The following is a 13753-nucleotide window of genomic DNA, read 5'->3' as shown; positions in this document are numbered from 1 at the left end:
CTTGGATCCAACTATTATAGGTCAAACAGACTCAAGATAAGTTCAGGTTAAATTTCCCTACCTGCATATCTGAGAGATTTATTGTGCAGTGTGGCTTGTGATATTTCTTGTCTCCTGACTTTCAAGATGCCCTACCATCAGATGGTGTATGAGGGTTTTCTGTCTGTATGTTACTTTCATGGTCAAATAAAGAAACTACCTTGGCCTTTTGATAGGACAGCAGCTTAGATCAGTGGAGTAGACTGAACAGAATTCTGGGAGAAAGAAAACAGAGTCAGGTGGACGCCATGGCTCTCCTTTCTGAGACAGACATAGATTAGACTCATGCCAGTAAGCCACAGTCACATGGTGATATACAGATTATTAGAAATGGGTTAATGAAGATGTGAAAGTTAACCAAGAGGAGGCTAGATATAATGGGCCAGGCAGTGTTTAAATGAATACATTTTCCATGTATTTATTTCAGGTAAAGTTAGCCAGGAGCTGTGCAGTAGGAAGTGGCCCGCAGCTTCTCTTTATAACAGAGTGGCACCCAACGTGGTTAACTAATAGCAAGTAAAACCTGAGAGGGCTTTAAAAGGAATTCTAGACACAAATATATAGAGAGTTTAACACAGCTTTTTGCTCTTTGCTATGTCGTGCTGTAGAGAGATTTCCTGATTCAGCAAAAACAACAGAAAAAAAGCTGCACCATTTTAAAATGCAGCTTACTGGCCTCTGCCACTGGTGCAAACTCCAGCTATGGAGCTTTTCTGGGCCCACTCGTGGTCAGAAACAAAGTAGCTGAGACCGTGCCCTTGGCTCAGCTCTTCCTGCCTGGGCAGATGGCAGAATCAGGCTTGGGAAGGTGGGAAAGCATGGCGGATTTCTGCCGCCATACAGAGAGATGTTTCCAGGCTGTGCAGTGCTCTGCATGGCAGATTTGGCTGTAACTCAGATAGAAATAGTTTCTGTGCTGTATGTTCAGTCTCAGAGTTAAACTGCTGAATGTGGCTCCTACCTGGCAGCCACAGAGCTAGCAGAAATGGTACATTAACAATTTTGAAATTGGAGAGAGATAGAGCCAACATCGAGAACAGCCCACCACTCTGCAACTCAGAGGCGCAACTGATTCAGAGTCACAAGTGGCTCCACTATGTTGTACTGGGAGGGGCAAGCCCGCAGTACCTGTTTTTGTCTAGGAATGCCACAGTTTAGATTCTTAAGTGCTTAGCAATTTAAAACTGCAAAGCAAAAATGTTCCTGTACAGTAAAGAACTACAGATTCACAATAGGATAGATTCAGACATTAAAGACCTCTAAATGGGTGATAGAGTTAGATAGACATATGCAGGCTTGGGAGAGAGAGGAAAAGTGTATTAAAAAGTCATAAAATAAAGTTAATGCAAAAAGGGTAAAGTCTTTAAAGAGACAGAATACAGATAGTTGTAGATTAAAAGAAATAAAGAAAAATAAGTGACGCAAAAATGGAAAATTCAGAGAAAGTCTGAATTCTATGTATTATTGTGTTTTCTTTGAATTTTTTGACTGTAAAGGAGCTAAATACAGAGAGACATTTTATTGTGTGGGCTGCTAAGCTGATCCAACATGTATGTTCTAAAGGTATCATGACTTACAAATTTGGGTCTAAGGATATGATGCTTTGGAAAAGATGTTCTTCTTTTGTTTTCTCAGATGATGAGACTCTGTGGATTGCTTCTATCCCAATATGATATGATAGACCACACCTTCCTGAAAGATCACCATGAAAACCTTCAGAAAATTGCTTCACTCAACTGACAACTGAGATAAACCTAACACACAGGTTACACCATGAAAGACCTGATTAACAGTGCCCCTATACAGCATGAAGCAGTTTGGAGAGAAAAATCAGTGCCCATATTCCCAAATATTTTTTATAAATATTCTTTTACATTTAAAGGGAGATACGATATAGATATGAATAATTTACATTGGTATAAATTGTGCATTATTGGTATAAAGTTAAGGCAATTTTGTTATATGTATATATGTTTCTGCTCTTGCTTGAGGTATTGTGATTGTGTAGTCCATTTAAAATGTAACATATAATTAGGAAATATAGGTTGTTAATGGATAATCAATAATAATCAAGCTTGTAGTCATGTTAGTTAGACATTCTAGATATGCATAGATATATTTCAGATAGACATTCTTCATATCTTTCAAAGACTACAGAATATGGAATTTAATGTTTTAATAACTTAGGGCTTTTCATGACAATGAGACACGTCTGCTCCTGGCAGCACCAATCTACTTCCTGAGGAAGATGGGCATCGAAGAGACTCCTTATGAAGTTGATTAGCCATTTGGGCAAAAAACTGCTCTTGCCTGGATGGTTGCATAAACTGGACACAAAGAACCCACAGAGAGAGGACTGCTAAACTTGCCTAAAGGCGAGATGATCTTTTGGGGTTCCTGATTCATGAAAGAGTCTGTGAGACATTCTGCAGGATACAAGAAAAAAGTGACTGAACTGTCTTTGAAATTTCCTGCCTCATGAAAAATTCTGCTGGATACTATTGGCCTGTAGGCTGAAGATGGATGCTCCAATGGTACAAAAGAACTTTGGGTGACTGTACAGGCAGTGAGATATCTCTGTCATTTCTAGAGTTTTGGAAGTTGCTTACTTCTTGTTTACTTAGGTAATATTATATCCTTCTGGAGTCTGTGATGGAGTTGAAGAACAGTTATAGTTTTCCATTGTTTTGATAAAAGATAAAATAGATCTATATATTGTAACTGTAATTCTTGCTTGATAACTGTTTTGTTAGATGTAATTTTACTATGTTAAAGTGAAAGTCTTTCTTTTTTGTTTAAACAGAAAAAGGGGAAATGGAGTAGGAGGATCTTCTGTCTATGTATTACTTTCATTGGTCAAATAAAGAAACTGCCTTGGTCTTTTGATAGGACAGCAGCTTAGATAGATGGAGTAGACTGAAAAGAATTCTGGGAGAAAGAAAGCAGAGTCAGCCAGATGCCATGGCTCTCCTCTCTGAGACAGACACAGGTTAGACTCATGCTGGTAAGCCACAGTCAAGTGGTGATATACAGATTATTAGAAATGGGTAAATGAAGATGTGATAGTTAACCAAAAAGAGGCTAGACATAATGGGCCAGACAGTGTTTAAATTAATACAGTTTCCATGTAATTATTTCAGGTAAAGCTAGCCGAAAGCCTGGTGGTGGGAAGCGGCCTGCTGCTCCTCTTTACAACACAGAACAGCTGACAAATTTTCTTATTGACTCAGATTAGCTCCATAGAAGTAAAGTCATGATTCTCTATTAGAGAAGGCAAAAGTTCGCTTGCCTGAAAAAGGTATTCTTAGACATAAAGATATGGTTCAGAGTTGATTATCCTGCCATAAGAGATGATGAATTTAGCACAGTGAAGCTGCCTTCTCACATAATGAGGGACTGATATAATGCCTGATTTGAATGCTCTGTAAAAGCATGAAGTTGTGTTTCTGTACTTAGAAGACAAAATTTATAACAAAATTTTTAATTTGCATAGAATTTTTGAGCCAACATTAAGATCCTAAATATTATAAGACTTGGTCATGTTCTTGGAACAACAGTACTAAAACCACATTCCTAAAAAAGTAACTGAAAATTGTTGCTCAAAACTCAGTACTTTTGTTACTCTTATTAAAGTGAAACCATCCCAAGTTCCCAATTTTTGCCCTGCAATCTTGTCTCCTTCCAATATCTGGGAGGATAACTATATGTTTTCTTTGGGTTTACCTTCCTATTTAACTTCTCTAGGATCATGAATTATAGGCTCAATGTCCTTTATTTATGGCTACAAACCAATTATGAGTGAGCACATCCCATGTTCATCTTTTTGGGTCTGGGTTGTCTCAGGATAGTGTTTTCTATTTCTATCCATTTGCATGCAAAATTCAAGATGTCATTGTTTTTTACCACTGAGTAGTACTCTAATATGTATACATTCCATACTTTCTTAGTCCATTCTTCCCATGAAGGGCATCTAGGTTGTTTCCAGGTTCTGGCTATTACAAATAATGCTGCTATGAACATAGCTGAACAAATGCTTTTGTAATATGGTAGCTCATCTCTTGGATATATTCCCAAGAGTGGGATTGCTGGGTCCTGGGGTGGGTTGATCCCAAATTTCATGAGAAACTACCACACTGCTTTCCAAAGTGGTTGCACAAGTTTTCATTCCTACAAGCAATGGATGAGTGTACCCCTTACTCCACAACCTCTCCAGCAAAGGCTATCATTGGTGTTTTTAAGTTTAGCCATTCTGACAAGTGAAAGATGGTATCTCATAGTTGTTTTGATTTGCATTTCCCTGATTGCTAAGGAGGTTGAGCATGACCTTAAGTGTCTTTTGGTGATTTGAACTTCTTCTGTTAAGAATTATCTGTTCAGCTCAGTGCTCCATTTTTAATTGGGTTAATTAGCATTTTAAAGTCTAGTCTCTTGAGTTCCTTATATATTTTGGAGATCAGACCTTTGTCTGTTGCGGGGTTGGTGAAGACCTTTTCCAAGTCAGTAGGCTGCCTTTTTGTCTTAGTGCCAGTGTCCTTTGCTTTACAGAAGCTGCTCAGGTTCAGGAGAGCCCATTTATTCAATGTTGTCCTTAATGTTTGTGCTGCTGGGGTTATACATAGAAACCAGTCTCCTGTGCCCATATGTTGTAGAGTACTTCCCACTTTTGCTTCTATCAAGCTCAGTGTGTTCAGATTGATATTGAGGTCCTTAATTCATTTGGACTTGAGTTTTGTGCATGGTGATAGATATGGATCTATTTTCATTCTTCTACAGTTGACATCCAGTTATGCCAGCACCATTTGTTGAAGATGCTTTCTTTCTTCTATTGTGTACTTTTAGCACCTTTATCGAAAATCAGTTGTTCATAGGTTTGTGGGTTAAAATCCAGGTCTTCTATTCTATTCCATTGGTCGACTTCTCTGTTTTTATGCCAATACCAAGCAGTTTTCAATACTGTAGCTCTGTAATAGAGTTTGAAGTCAGGGATGGTAATGCCTCCAGAAGTTCCTTTATTGTATAAGATTGTTTTGGCTATTCTTTGTTTTTTGTTTTTCCATATAAAGTTGATTATTATTCTCTCAAGATCTGTGAAGAATTTTCCTGGGACCTTGATGGGGATTGCATTGAATCTATATATTGCCCTTGGTAGAATTGCCATTTTTACTATGTTGATTGTCCCAATCCACGAGCAAGGGAGATCCTTCCATTTTCTGGTATCCTCTTCAATTTCTTTCTTCAAAGACTTAAAGTTCTTGTCAATAGATCTTTCACATCCTTGGTTAGAGTTACTCTAAGATATTTTATGCTATTTGTGGCTATCGTGAAAGGTGATGCTTCTCTGATTTCCCTCTCTGCTTTCTTATCCTTTGTGTATAGGAGGGCAACTGATTTTTTGGAGTTGATCTTGTATCCTGCCATGTTACTAAAGGTGTTTATCAGCTGTAGGAGTTCTTTGGTGGAGTTTTTCAGGTCGCTTATTTACACTATCATATCATCTGCAAAAAACGAAAGTTTAACTTCTTCCTTTCCAATTCTAATCCCCTTGATCCCCTTATATTGTCTTATTGCTATTGCTAGAAATTCAAGCACTATATTGAAGAGATATGGAGAGAGTGGACAGCCTTGTGTTCCTGAATTTAGTGTGATGGATTTGAGTTTCTCTCCATTTAATTTGATGTTAGCTGTTGGCTTGCTATAAATAGCTTTTATTATATTTAAGTATGACTCTTGTATCCCTAATCTCTCCAAAACCTTTATCATAAAGGGGTGTTGAATTTTGTCAAATGCTTTTTCAGCATCTAATGAAATGATCATATGTTTTTTCTTTCAGTTTATTTATATGATGGATTACATTGATAGATTTTCATATGTTGAACCAGCCCTGCATCTCTGGGATGAAGCCTACTTGATTGTAATGGATAATATTTATAATGTGTTCTTGGATTCGGTTTGCCAGTATTTTATTGAGAATTTTTGTGTTGATGTTCATGAATAAGATTGGCCTGTAATTCTCTTTCTTGGTTGAGTCTTTGTGTGGTTTAGGTATCAGGGTAACTGTAGCTTCATAAAAGGAATTTGGCAATGACTGTTCTGTTTCTATATTATGAAATACCTTAAGGAGTATAGGTATTACGTCTTCTTGGAAGTTCTGGTAGAATTCTGCATTGAAACCATCTGGTCCTGGGCTCTTTTTGGTAGGGAAGTTTTTGATCACAGTTACTAATTCTTCGTGACTAAAAGGACTATTTAGATTGTTCACCTGGTCCTGGTTTAACTTTGGTATATGGTACTTATCTAAAAAAGGTCCATTTCTTTTACATTTTCCAATTTTGTGGCATACAGGCTTTTGTAGTAAGATCTAATGATTCTCTTAATTTCCTCTGTGTCTGTGGTTATGTCCCCCATTTCATTTCTGATCTTATTAATTTGCGTGTTCTCTCTCTGTTGTTTGATTAGCTTGGATAGGAGTTTGTCAATCTTGTTGATTTTCTCTAAGAACCAGCTTTTTGTTTCATTGATTCTTTGGATTGTTTTCTGTTTCTATTTTGCTGATTTTAGCCCTCAGTTTGATAATTTCCAGTCTTCTACTCCTCCTAGGTGAGTCTGCTTCTGTTTTTTTCTAGAGCTTTCAGGTGTGCTGTTAAGTCTCCAATGTGTGCTTTCTCCATTTTCTTTAAGTGGGCACTTAGTGCTATGAACTTTCCTCTTAGCACTGCTTTCATAGTATCCCAAAGTTTGAGTATGTTTTGTCTTTATTTTCATTAAATTCAAGGAAGACTTTAATTTCTTTCTTTATTTCTTCCTTGGCCCAGGTGATTTCAGTAGTTGACTGTTCAGTTTCCATGAGTTTGTAGATTTTCTGGGGGTAGCATTGTTGTTGAATTCTAACTTTAATCTATGGTGATCCGATAAGACACAGGTGGTTACTAATATTTTTTTGTAACTGTGGAGGTTTGCTTTGTTACTGAGTATGTGGTCAATTTTCAAGAAGGTTCCATGAGCTGCAGAGCAGAAGGTATATTCTTTCCTATTTGGGTGGAATGTTCTATAGATGTCTGTTAGGTCCATTGGATTCATTATCTCCATTAATTCTCTTATTTCTCTGTTAGGTTTCTGTCTGATTGACCTGTCCATTGGTGAGAGAGGAGTATTGAAGTCTCCTACTCTTAGTGTGTGTGTGTTTTGATGTCTGTCTTGAGTTCTATTAATGTTTCTTTAACATAGGTGGGTGCTTTTATGTTAGGGGTATAGATATTCAGGACTGAGACTTCATCCTGATGAATTGTTCTTGTTATGAGTATAAAGTGTCCCTCTCCATCTTTTGTGATTGATTTTAGTTTGAAGCCAACTTTGTTAGAAATTAGTATGGCCACACCTGCCTGTTTCTTAGGTCCATTTGCTTGATAAATCTTTTCCCAACCCTTTACTCTGAGTAGATGTCTGTCTTTGTGGTTGAGGTGTATTTCTTGTAAACAGTAGAATGTTGGATCCTGTTTTCGTATCAATCTCTTAGCCTGTGCCTTTTTATAGGTGAATTGAGTCCATTGATATTAAGTGATATTAATGACCAGTGGGTATTAATTCCGGTAATTTTTTTTGGCAGTAGAGTTTGTGTATTTCCCTTCTTCAAGTTGTGCTAATGAAGGGTCGCTAGATGTCTGAGTTATTGTGGGCATTGTTGGACTCCTTGGTTTGTGATTTTCCTTCTATTACTTTCTGCAAGGCTAGATTTGTGGCTATATAATGTTTAAATCTGTTTTTGTCCTGGAATATCTTGTTTCTCCATCAATGGTGAATGCAAGCTTTGCTGGGTATAGTAGTCTGGGCTTGCATCCATGTTCCCTTAGTGTCTGAAGCACATCTATCCAAGACCTTCTGGCTTTCATGGTTTGTGTTTTGATTATTATATGGCACGGGAATGCTTTATTTTGATCCAGTATATTTGGTGTTCTATAGGCTTCTTGTACCTTCATAGGAATATCCTACTTTAGGTTGGGGAAGTTTTCTTCTATAATTTTGTTGAATATATTTTCTGGGTCTTTGAGTTGTAATTCTTTTCCTTCTTCTACCCCTATTATTCTTAGGTTTGGTCTTTTCATGGTGTCCTAGATTTCCTAGATGTTTTGTTTTAAGAATTTGTTGGATTTGTTTTGTTCTTTAATCAGTGAGTTTATTTCCTCTATAGTATCTTCAGAGTCTGAGATTCTTTCTTCCATCTATTGTATTCTGTTGGTAATACTTGTTTCTGTAGTTTCTGTTCATTTACCCAGAATTTCCATTTCCAGTCTTCCCTCGGATTGTGTTTTCTTCATTTCCTTCATTTCATTTTCAGCTCTTGAACTGTTTCCCTTACCTGTTTGATTGCTTTTTCTTGTTTTTCTTGGGTATCTTTGAGAGCTTTTATTCATTTCGTCTACCTTTTTGTTTGTCATCTCCATTTCTTTATGTCATATTTTTCACCTCCTGTTTAAGGTCCTCTATTATTTTCATAAAGTACTGTTTAAATCCATTTCTTCTATTTCTTTTGGAGTAGGGTGTTCAACTCTTGTTGTTTTGGGATGTCTGGATTCTGGTGATGTCATGTTGCCTTTCAGGTTTTTGGGGGAATTCTTGCATTGGCACCTGCCAATCTCTTCCTTCAAATGGAGCCAGGAGAGACTTGGTGTCTTGGTACAATCTTTGCTGTGACTGACTCTGGGTGGATGTTCTCAGTGCAAGAGCAGGAACTCTTCCTGACTTGATGGAACTCCTCAGCACTGAATCAGGGAAGCCTGGTAGCCCAAGGCCACTGCAGACAAAAGTGCAAACGTGGGGGCAGGGCAGTGTCCAGTAGAACTCGGCAGACCTTGCAGCACAAGCTCAAGGTGCCTGCACTCCCTTGCAGTAATCTTCAGTCCTGCCTGGCGGGCAGCCTCTCATCCCTCTGGGTGGATGGCCTTGGTGTAGGAGCAGGATGCTGTTCCTGAGCCAATGACCTTGCATACACTAGGGCAGGTTTGGGAGAGGCAGGGATGTGTATAACAAAGCCCTTTCCTATTTCTTGATTGCTTAATCAAGGATTTCTGTAGAGCCAATTGACCATATGTTTTTAGACTCTTTTGTTTAACAATGTATTGGTAAGGAGATGAAAATGAGAGTTTCCCTTCCATATTTTCATAACAGTATTATAGATAATATCATCCTTCTGTATTTTCTAAGGTATTTGAAGATTTATATGAATTTTTAATGTAACATTTAACCTTTGAAGATAGCAGCTGAGATTATGTTGGTTAAGTCAATAATTCCTTATACAACTAACTTCCTCCAAAGTGATTTGGAGAGTTCCTCTTTTACCTTGACAGATTGTTTATAATCTTTTCTATCCTCTTGATGTCATCATTTTGGGAAAATGTCACTTTCATCCCTGAAAAGAAATGCATGATTTAATTTTGGGGGGATACAAAAGCCTGACAATTGGGTATAAGGATAAGAAAGGAAAAAGTTCCCTTTTCAAAATTATAGGAATGTATACAAGACTTGAGTTACCCTTAATCAAATCTTTTGGGCAATGTTTCATAACCTAAATCACTAACAAGCTCAGTTGTGTTACCCATCAGTTGATCTAGCTTTCTGATTTATACATGCTCTAGTTCATTCTTAGAAAATGTTAATAGTACATAAAATATGTTCAAGTTGAAGATCATACAAAGAAATGGGGAGAAAGTACCTATGAAGCAAATATAGAGACCCCGAGTGAAAAAACAAAACACATTGTATTTCAGCAACTGTAATGACAAAAAGTCCACATCTATTGGAGGAAGATGGTAATGTCCAAGCTTCCCTGCTCTCAGACATATGGTGAAACCCACTAAAGCCATGTCAGTCAAAACCACTAAAATAATTTGCAGTTAATGGGTTTCCCTAGCAAAAACAGATAAAAACACACAGTTAAGACTTACTTCTTCCTTTCAGCATTGGAATCTCATCTGGCTTGAAGTTGTGCAGACCCTGCATGTTCTGTCAACTGTGAAGTCATATGTATATGATTCCTATATGTATATAACAGCATTTTTTATTTGTTTTCTTTCTTTTTTGGCTTCTTTCCTTAAGAGGCTATTTGTAATTGACACACACTTATTTTCTCTAATGGAGACCCATTGAGTATATTAACCACATGTAAGGGTAGGTCTATGAGCTGCCCCAGATGGCCAATACAAAATTAATTCATCAGTATTTTTATAGACTTTTTGGGTCATATTGCTTTTTTGAGCATACTTTGTCTTATCCACCTTTTGCTTTTGGTTGTATCTTATGGTTTCTGATTTTGTGTTTTTATATACTATATCTGTGTTTAATATTCTGTTTGTTGGTCTCTTTGTTTTCTAAAGAGAGAGAGAAAGAAATGTCATGGAGTTGGGTGGGTGGAAAGTGGGGAGAATATGGGAGGAGTAAGGGGAACTGAGTTATCAAAGACATGAAATTTTTTAAAATAAAAAAGGAAGGAAACAAAACAAAAACTGTCTTATTTCCTTCCCCATTTAGTATGCATGGCAAACACTGGGACAAGCTAGATCAATTCAGTTTTTAAAGGAAGGAGGTCTTTCCTATGTCAGCATTTCTGGGCAATAAAGGTTTCACCTAAGCATGTCACTTGCAGAACTTGGATCACAGTATGCCTATTACTAAGTATTCTGCAAGTTCTTGAAGTGATATATGTGTTTGTGTACATGTATTTTTGTAGTCATGTGTAAATTTTTAAGTATGTCAGGAACTAGAGAAAAGGCTTATTTACTCTTTTCTGGACCCAGTCCCACATCCACCATCCAGTTATGTTCTCCTCTTCCTGAATACTAGCCTGAATCCTAACAAAGCATAATAGTCCATGCTGTGGAATAAGGAGTGTTGGTAAGCTTTCTTATGATGTTTGTGGCTTGTTTTGATTTTTGAGACAGGGTTTCTCTGTAGCTTTTGGAGCCTGTCCTGGAGCTAGTTCTGGTAGACCAGGCTGACCTTGAACTCACAGTGCTGCACCTGCCTCTGCCTCTGCCTCCTGAGTGCTTTTTAACTGAAGGTAGTATCCATTTCTTTTGTATTTATGACTTTCAGTTTTGTGTTTTGTTATTTTAAATCAATTTTAAATATACCAACTTCAATATTTTACTAAGAATTTAACTATAGCATACAATTTCAAATATATCACCTTGACTCCATTTACAACAGTCTTGTTATTTAAACTTAATACATCTATTTTGTGTTTCAGATTAATCTTACCAGAGGCATATATATTTGCTGGTAATTTTAGAGTAATTGCTTTTAAGTTTTATTAAAAGTCTTGTTTAGCTTGTTTTCTACTATTTCTCTTATTGTTCAGACTTTATTGTTATATTTTTAATTATATGTTACTTTGCACCTATTTTAGCATTATTCATTTCTAGCACTGATGTTCATTGACTTTTGATTGGTTCTGCTTATGTTGAAAGCTTCTCTTTGTTGTATCCTTCAATATTATTGTGTGGTAGGAAGGATGTGTACTTTTGTGTGCATCCTGTCACACTCTGTGTTTCCTGTATCATCTTCATTTATAAATTTCTCACCTATAGTCTATTCAAATGTTCCACTTCATTTTATATGTATATCATTCCAGAGCCTGTGTTAAAGGCCTTGTCCTTTTTTTTTTTTTTTTTTGCCCTGGGGTCTCTATTTCCTTTTATGTGATCTTGTCTGTGTTGCATTCTCAATAGTATACCAACACATAATTACAAGAACAAGCAATAAAGAAAAAATTGGTGCCACTGCCAGTAGCTCCAAAGTCTGCCCCAGCCATGCAACTCTCAATAACTTTCAGAGGGACTAGTTTGGTTCTATGCTTCTTCCTTCCCAGTTGGTCTGGTGTTGGTGAGCTCCCATTAGCTCAGGTAGACTGTTTCAGTGGGTGAACCCATCATGGTCTTGACCTCTTTGCTCATACTCTCATTCCTCCCACTTTTCAATTGGACTTTGGGAGCTCAGTCCAGGGCTCCAATGTGTGTCTCAGCATCTGTTTCCATCAGTTGCTGGATGAAGGTGATATTTAAGATATTCATCAGTCTGACTACAGGGCAAATCAAAAATGGGCCTCCTCTATTTTTTAGGGTCTTACTGGTGTGATCCTCATGGATTCCTGGGAATTTCTCTACAGCCAGGTTTCCTCTTAACCCCATAATAGCTCCCTCAGTCAAGATATCTCTTTCCTTGCTCTTGTCTCTGTCCTTCTTCAATCTCAACTATCCTGTTCCCTCAAGTTCTTCTTGCCCCTCCCCTTCTTTCTATCTTTTCCCTTTCCATTCTCCCTTCCCCCCCACCCCTATGTTCCCATTTTTTTTTTCAGGTGATTTTGTTTATTTCGACTTTCGAGGTGGATTTATATATGTTTTTCTTAGGTTTCACCTTATTACTTAGCTTGTCTAGGATCACAAAATATAGGGTCAATATCTTTTGTTTATAGCTAGTATTCACTTATGATTGGGTACAAACCATATTTTTTTGTCTGGATGGTGTTTTCTAGTTTCATCCATTTGTATGCAAAATTCAAGATGTCATTGCTTTTTACTGCATAATAGTACTCTATGTGTAAATGTATCACATTTTCTTTATCCATTCTTTTTTGAGGGACATCTAGGATCTTTCCAGATTCTGATTGTTACAAATAATGCTGCTGTGAACATAATTGAGCAAGTATCTTTGTAGTATGATTGAGCATCTTTCGACTATATGCCCAAGAGTGGTGTTGCTGGATCCTGAGGTAGGTTGATTGCCAATTTTCTGAGAAACCACAATACTGATTTCCAAAGTGGTTGTACAAGTTTGCATTCCCACCAGCAATGGATGAGTGCTCCCCTTACTCCACATTCTTTACAGCATAAGTTATTATTGGTGTTTCTAATTTTAGCCATTATCACAGATGTAAATGGTATCTCAGAGTTGTTTTGATTTGCATTTCCCTAATGGCTAATGATGTTGAACATTTCTTTAAGTGTCGTTTAACCATTTGAGATTCTTCTGTTGTAAATTCTCTGTTTAGTTCTGTACCCCAGTTTTTAATTGGGTTTTTTGGAATTTTGATGAATAATTTCTTAAGTTATTTACATATTTTGGAAATCAGTCCTTTGTGTGATGTGGGGTTTGTAAAGATCTTTTCCCATTCAATAGATTGCCTTTTGTCTTAGTGACTGTGGTCTTTGCTTTAAAGAAGCTTCTCAGTTTCAGGAGGTCACATTTATTTAATGTTGCTCTCAGTGTGTGCCACTGATGTTACATTTAGGAAGTGGTCTTCTGTGCCCATGCATTGAAGAATACTTCCCACTTTCTCTTCCGTCAGGTTTAGTGTAGTCAGATTTATGTTGTTGTCTTTAATCTATTTCGACTTGAGTTTTGTACATGGACATAGATATGGATCTCTTTTCACTCTTCTCCATGTTGACATCCAGCTATGCCAGCATTATTTGTTGAAGAGGCTTTCTTTTTTCCATTGTATAATTTCAGCTTTGTTGTCAAAACTTAGGTGTTCATACGTGTGTGGATTAATATCTGCTTCTTTGATTCCATTCCATTGGTCAACCTCTCTGTTTTTATGCCAGTACCAAGCTGTTTTCATTACTGTAGTTTTGCAAAAAAGCTTGATATCAGGGATGGTGATGCCTCTGGAAGTTCCTTTATTGTACAGGATTGTTATGGCTGTCTTGGGTTTTTTGCTTCT

Source organism: Arvicola amphibius, chromosome 12 (assembly GCF_903992535.2).
Source record: "Arvicola amphibius chromosome 12, mArvAmp1.2, whole genome shotgun sequence".
NCBI lineage: Eukaryota > Metazoa > Chordata > Mammalia > Rodentia > Cricetidae > Arvicola > Arvicola amphibius.
Note: the sequence above shows the minus strand (reverse complement) of the source record.